A 6,992-nucleotide genomic window follows, 5' to 3' on the forward strand; every position below is an offset into this window, starting at 1 on the left:
TGGATTGAAGTGTTTTATTTTTAAAAAATTTCCATCATTCATCAGAATGAGTTTAAAGAGGAGAAAGTGACAACAAGCACAAAAATTAACATATTATTCCCAAAGTCCAGGTCTGCATTGACAAAATCCTGAACTTGCTGGATGGCGGTAGGAATTGGAGAAAAGGAAGAGAAGCAAAATAATGGGAAGAGAGAATTGTAGGTAGAAGCAACAGGCGAGGGGAACAAGGCAAAGGTCTGTAAGGATTTAGGTCTGGGACACTGAGCAAATTAGTGGTACTTTTATAAAGAAGAGGAAGTGCAGGAGAGTAAACATATTTTGAGGAGCCTAATGGGGTCTTCAGTATTTTAGACAGTGAATTTGGATAGCGGGAATAGAGCTTAAGTGGAGGTAAGTATGAGTCCAAGCGCCAGGAGGGGGTCTTCTCTGAATGAGAGTAGGTATCACAGTAAGGGCATTCTGGGGGTTGAGAGCAGGAGTGCTAGTCAAACCTGCTTTGCGTTCACCAATGTGTGAACCGGGCCCTGAGGCAGGAGGGCTTGGATTTTGGGCAGAACCTCCAGGCTTTATCTCCCAGTCCCACCGCTTGCTGGCTACTTGACTTTAAGTAAATGACTTCACCCCCTGTGCCAGTTTCCCCTCCTGTAAAAAGAGACAGTAATAGTGCCCTACCATTAGTATTCAGTAAACAAATCTATATAGGGTGTTTAGGATGCTTGGGAACACCAGCCTTCACAATCCCAACGTCCGGGACAAGCTGGGCCTGGAGCGCTTTGTGGCCATGAACCGGGGCATCAACAAGGGTGGGGACCTGCCTGAGGTGCTGCTCAGGAACCTCTATGACAGCATCTAAAATGAGCCCTTCAAGATTCCTGAGGATGATGGGAATGACCTGACCCACACCTTCTTCAACCCGGATCGGGAGGGCTGGCTCCTTAAGCTGGGAGGGGGCCGGGTGAAGATGTGGAAGCTGTACGGGTTTATCCTCACAGACAATTGCTGCTACTATTTTGAGTACACCACGGACAAGGAACCCCGCGGGATTATCCCCCTGGAGAATCTGAGCATCCAAGAAGTGGATGACCCCCGAAAACCGAACTGCTTTGAGCTTTACATCCCCAACAAGGGGCAGCTCATCGAAGCCTGTAAAACAGAGGCGGATGGCCAGGTGGTTGAGGGGAACCACATGGAGTACGGAATCTCGGCCGCAACCCAGGAGGAGAAGGAGTGAATCAAGTCCATCCAGGCAGCCGTGAGTGTGGACCCCTTCTATGAGATGCTGGCAGCAAAGAAGAAGCAGGAGCAGCCCTGACCCACCGCCCCCAACCCCATTATTTATTAGGGAGCTACCCTACCCAGGTGGCCAGACCCCTGGGCCCCGGGGCTGTGGATCCTGGTTCTCCAATCCTGGTTCTCTGTTTGGAAAATTCACCACCTCTAGCTCCTCTCTCATTATTTGTAATTAAAAAAAAAAATTAAATTAACTTTTCTAAGATTTGATTTCTCCTGTGTATAATCAGGATTGTAATAGTATTAATTTATAGAACTGTGAGAATTAAACACGAAAAAAGTACACAAAACTCTCAGCAAAATGCCTAGTTGGTAGCAAGAGCTCACTTTTGAATAACCACTTAATTCAATTATCCAGTAAATATCTATCATGCTCCCACTGCATGCCAGGCACTCTCCTAGTAACTGGGAGCATGACAGTGAAGGAAACACAGTGAAGGCACTCACATCTTACTGGGGAGAGGCCAGCAATCTCATGTCATGTGAAAAAAAGAAAGCAGGTCCAGGGCATTGAGAAGGATGCGCGTGGGCTTAGACAGAGTGGTAAGGAAATACGTCCCTGGAGAGGTGAGATTGGAGCAGAGTTTCAGCTGAATGCAATGAGGGGAAACCCAAGCAGTAAACGTGCATGGGGTGTGACCCCGGGTGGGGTGGGTCGGGAGGATAGTTTCCAGACAGAGCCAACCACACATGCGCTGGTGCCTTGTGGTCTGGAGGACCGCTGGGCTCGGGGAGGCTGGGCCACCGAGGAGGATGTAGAGGGAGGTGAGGTCTGATGAGAGCAGTTCTTGGAAAACAGTGCGGTCCAACAGAAGTAAGATGCCAGCTGTGTATGTAATGATGTTAATGTTTCTAGTAGCTACATTTCTGAAAGTAAGAGAAACAGGTGGAATTAACCCAATGTCACCAACACATTCTGTTAAAACGCGATCGTTATAAAAACTATTAACCAGAAATGTATAATCTTTTTTCTTTCTTTCTTCCATTTTGTGTACTATATCTTTCAGACCTCGTGGGCACTTTCCATTTAAAACACATCTCAATTCAGACCAGTCACATTTCAAGTACTCAGTTGCCACATGTGGCCCATGGCTACCATCCTGGGTGGTACCAAGATAGCACAGAGAGTGTAATAGCTCATGGTAAGGAATCTGGATTTTATTCTAGGAGGAATAGGAAGTCGTTGGGGGTTAGAGGGCTGGGGGAAAGTGTGTGTGTGTTTATGTGTGTGTGTGTTGCAGGGTGAGGGATGGGGAATATCATGATTTGATTTCATCTTTAAATTGTCACTCGATAGGTGGCTCACCAAGTATAAATCTTACTTCTCACACTTGGTTAAACAAAAAATATCTCCTAGACTTACTTCTTTAAAATCTCATTAAACCCAGTTCCAAACTCTTTTTGTTAAGTGGATGAGAAATTTATTTCCAAACATTTTTGTGATTCCACTTCCTTTTTTTTTCCTTCTTTCAACATTTTTAACTCATGAATTCAGTGTTTCTGTGGTTGTTGGAGTAGAGCAGGTAGTCAGTGCCAAAGCATGGGAGTCCATTCCAAGCACCAGTCTACTCTGGGTGTTATTGAGATGCCCATTTCCAGAGCCCAGGTATTCCCAGAAGTCTGTGGCTTCCATCCCATCTACGGCACAAGTACGTAGCAGAGTGGGAGGCTGGTATCCTGGTGCCCTGCCTGCCTAGTGCACCTTGCAGAGTCCTGTCACACTTTCCAAGGAGTTCTTTATGTTATGAGCTACACTGATTTTCCTCTCCTTTCCAGGCCTGGAGACAAATTTTTCCCATTTCTCTATCTTTCCCCCCTCCCCAAAGAATACCTAGGATGATCCTTTCAATCACTCAGATTTCAAAAGAGACAGAAAGAAGGGTTGTCTTCTGCAGCTCCGGTTCTCCCACCCCCTGCCTCTTGAATCTCTGAAGCAAAGAATTTGAATGGGTTTGACTACCTGCTCAGAACAAATGAATGAGAAATAAAGGGAACAAATGCAAATTAGCACCTCCGTGAATTACCTGCCACACCAGCTCTTATTATGGCGTAGAAGACCTTTAATTGGTGGTTGGATATTTCTAACATCTCTGAACTGGATAGATTCACATCAACCAGAAGTGTGATCTACGTGAGGCTCTGCAAAAGCATAAAAAGCAAAGAAATGATTGCTAGATGATTTATTCACTTCTGATTTTCTTCATGTTTAAATCTTGCTCCTCAAAGTGAGATCCTTGAACCATCAGCGTTGGCATTCTCTGAGAGTTAGAAATGCAGCTTCCCAGGTACCCCCACAGTTCTAAGAATCAGAAGCCACATAGTAACAAGATTCCCCAGGTGAGCAATGTGCACACTCAAGTGTGAGGAGCTCTGATCTAAGACACAGTGACTCTAATTTAGAGCTTAGATTTGTTGTCAGCCAGTGACTCTTCCTAAATTAAGCCATCAAAGGTAATAGCCAGGGGCGGAGCAAGATGGCGGAGGAGTAGGAGACCTGGATTTCATCTGGTCTCAGGAATTCAGCTGAATAGGGATCAAACCATTCTGAACACCTACGAACTCAACAGGAGATCGAAGAGGAGAGTAGCAACAACTCTCTGAACAGAGAAGCGACCACTTACTGGAAGTCATCTTCCATCCCTTCATTGTATCAACCCTTATTTTGTACATCTATGTTTTTCTTCCTTTAAAATTTTAGGAGGCACTTTTTTCTAACAGACCAAAGGTAATAGCCAGGTGCCTGTAATGTGTAAGGTGCTGAACTTAGGAACTGCAGGGACGCATAACAATGTAAGACAGTCTTGGCCTTCAAGGAGCTCATGGTCTCATCGGAAAGATAAGATACAAACACATGAAAAGTGAGTAAGCATCTAACAGTTCAGTCAATAGCATGTCAACGGGAGTTTATCATAGCAAGGTGTTTAGGGGATAGGGAGGACTTCAGCCAAGTTTGAAAGATGGGAAGGATTTATCGCTCCAAATTATAGAACTTTATTCTCTTTGTATTTAAGGTCACTGGGAGAAAAAAAAAAAATCCCCTGTAATAAAGAATTACAAGCCAGAGGCAGACCACATTTCTGAGAAAAGCAATAAAGTGTGTTTCTCTATATACAAACTTAAGCATGCCATTAGAAAGGCTCCATAAGATGACACTTGCCTGCCAGATTTCTCTTTTCCTTGAGGCCTGTTTGGTGGCAGAGTGCTGAAGAGAAATAGCCTACAACATATTCTTGTAAGTAACAGCTGTGTGTCCTTGCAAATGGGGGGCACATCTCAAACGTCGGGCCACACCTATTGTTTCCAACCAATGTGGGCAGTTTGCAGAGATAGAAATTGAATATTCCATGACTATACATATGATATTCTTTGTAAGCTAAAGTCTTCTATTTACTTCAACAGAAAAATCTTGAGAGGAATGGAGGGCACAGCTCTTCCTGATGAGCTTGTTCAGAGGTTCAAGGAATCAGAGGTATTTGGTGATGATGGTAAGGGCCCCAAAGTTGGAGCCACAGAGCAGACCAGAAAAAGATGCTATGGTTTTCCCCATTTGTGCTCTTTCTTCCTCAGTATTAATAAAACTTAATGGAAAGTCCTACCTTTTGTTGAACTCATAATCTTATTTTAGCATTTTAATGATTATTCTTTATGACTTATAGGGGCCACATAGCCCATAATGCACAATTAGAGGTAGCATGCCCTTTCCAGGGTCAATGGCTCTACACAACTTTTGTACATATGATTGGTGTATTATACTTTTATTATTTGATTAGCTTTGGCAATCAGGAATTTAAGTCATAATTGAATCATGTCAAGTACATTTACATTGCACATGAATCCAAGAAAAGAATGTGATGAGTACACCATAGGTTTAATTCAGGGTTATCTAATTGTTTTATCCTAAAATACAGCTCCTCTCATCTCGCTGAACCCACACACTAAATTAGGGACTTCTAGCTGCCAGAATTCATTTGTGTTCGTGGATTTTCACTTTGAAAACTTCCAAAGGAGACCAGGAATCCTGCTGATAGCAGAGTAAGCCTCAGCTATGAAAGTCAAACTGGTGATAAATATGAAGAAAACCTTAATCAGTTTTAATGAATACAAATAGCATAATGCCGGGATAAGGGGAGTCCAGGGAAATGTTTAGCATGGTTCGTGGGTGGAATTCAACAATTTTTTAAAAGAGAAACTGTTGGAGAAAAGGGCTTCTGATTGTGGTAAACAGTAATGGTGGAGGATTTATTCATGCTTATAGAATACGGCTTTCAAGGCTCAGGCTTTTAAAAAAAAAATACCTTCTCTATTCAAAGCAGCATGAACTTCCATTGAGCCATGGAGTGAGTAACTGTCAGTTGGAAAGAATGGCAAACTGAGCTCTGTCCCCAAAGCTAGTCCAAACAAAGGAGAGAAGCCGAGTGCACACTGGTTAGGCAGGTTCTTGATTTAGACTTCCTGGGCTCAGATCCTGGTTTTTCCAGTGTGTTCCAACACTCGGAGAAAGCCTAGCTCTGTTGGATTTACTGAGAGGCGGTCATGTGTGTTTTCTCTGCTCTACCAGACAAGTTACTTTGTGTCTCTGTGACCCTGGTTCCCCATCTGTAAGAGGAGACGGTAATAACAATTCTGTGCCTATTAGAAGAGTATCTATATAATGTAAATATATATACACATATGTAAATGTACATATATGAATATGTTTATTACATATAGATACACATATCTTAGAAGAAGGCCTGGTATATACACTGCAGACATTGGTGTTTGTTCTTATTGATGTGGTTGTAATAATAATAATAATAATAATAATTGTTATTGGTGTTGAGTTATAACTGAACTGGCATTACAGGAAAACAAATTAACAGCATGACCCCATGGAGTACAACTGTTTCTATGTCTATTAGTTTCCTTAGGATGTTAAAAATATGGAGAAATGGCTTTCAATGGAGATCTTGAACTGCCAGCCATGGGTTAGAAATGCAAAGACTTAGCCAGCGGGAGAAATGGCAGTGCTTAAGGTATTTGAGGAAGGGCCCAGAGAAGATGATGTCTAAATTGAGCTCTTAAGGATGAGAAGAAGTTAGCTGAGCAAAGGTAGAGATGGAGGGCATGTACAGAAGTCCAGAGGCAAGGGAAAGTATTGCTTTTTTAGAGAATGCAAGTAGTCGGACTTCACTGGAAGTGGCAGCAGGATAGGTACAAGGGTGGTGGGAGAAGAAGCATGCAAAGAGCAAAGAGAAGGCTGTGAACAGCTCCTATGTCATGCCAAGGACTCTACACTCATCCCAAGGCTGATGGGAAGCAGGTGAACGATTGCACATAGGGAAGTAAGATGGAGCCATGATCAGCTCCGTGCTCTTGACCTATCATGCTGGCCACAATGTGGTGAATGGTTTGAGGAAAATGGTTTGAGGAAAAATATTAGAGAGAAAACTGTGTTTGATTTCCTGAGAAGCAGTGTGTCTGTCTCTACTGTCTTCCTGGGGAGTTCTCAAGGGCAATCATAACTATACACGACTCACAGCTAGCCTCAACTGTTTAGAGCCTAATCCTTATATGAGGTGGGACCTCCCTGCAGTGACAATGAGAACACAAAAAAGTAGGAAGATTGGACAGATATTTAGTGGGTGGAGCTGATGATACCTTGTGGTAGCTTGAATGAGGGGTACAAGAGGCCAGGGGGAGCCAAGATTGATGCCTGGGGT

The 6,992-nt window shown here is 43.3% G+C and overlaps 1 pseudogene; it reads left to right on the forward strand.

Annotated features, from left to right (window-relative positions):
• The first annotated feature begins 712 nt into the window (after window positions 1-712).
• On the forward strand, window positions 713-1,312 carry LOC112836431 (cytohesin-2 pseudogene; annotated as a pseudogene).
• Window positions 1,313-6,992: the final 5,680 nt, after the last annotated feature.

The sequence above is a fragment of the Callorhinus ursinus genome, unplaced genomic scaffold (assembly GCF_003265705.2).
Source record: "Callorhinus ursinus isolate GAN/ISIS: 27379988/994484 unplaced genomic scaffold, GSC_fseal_2.0 scaffold2, whole genome shotgun sequence".
In the NCBI taxonomy this organism is placed as follows: Eukaryota; Metazoa; Chordata; class Mammalia; order Carnivora; family Otariidae; genus Callorhinus; species Callorhinus ursinus.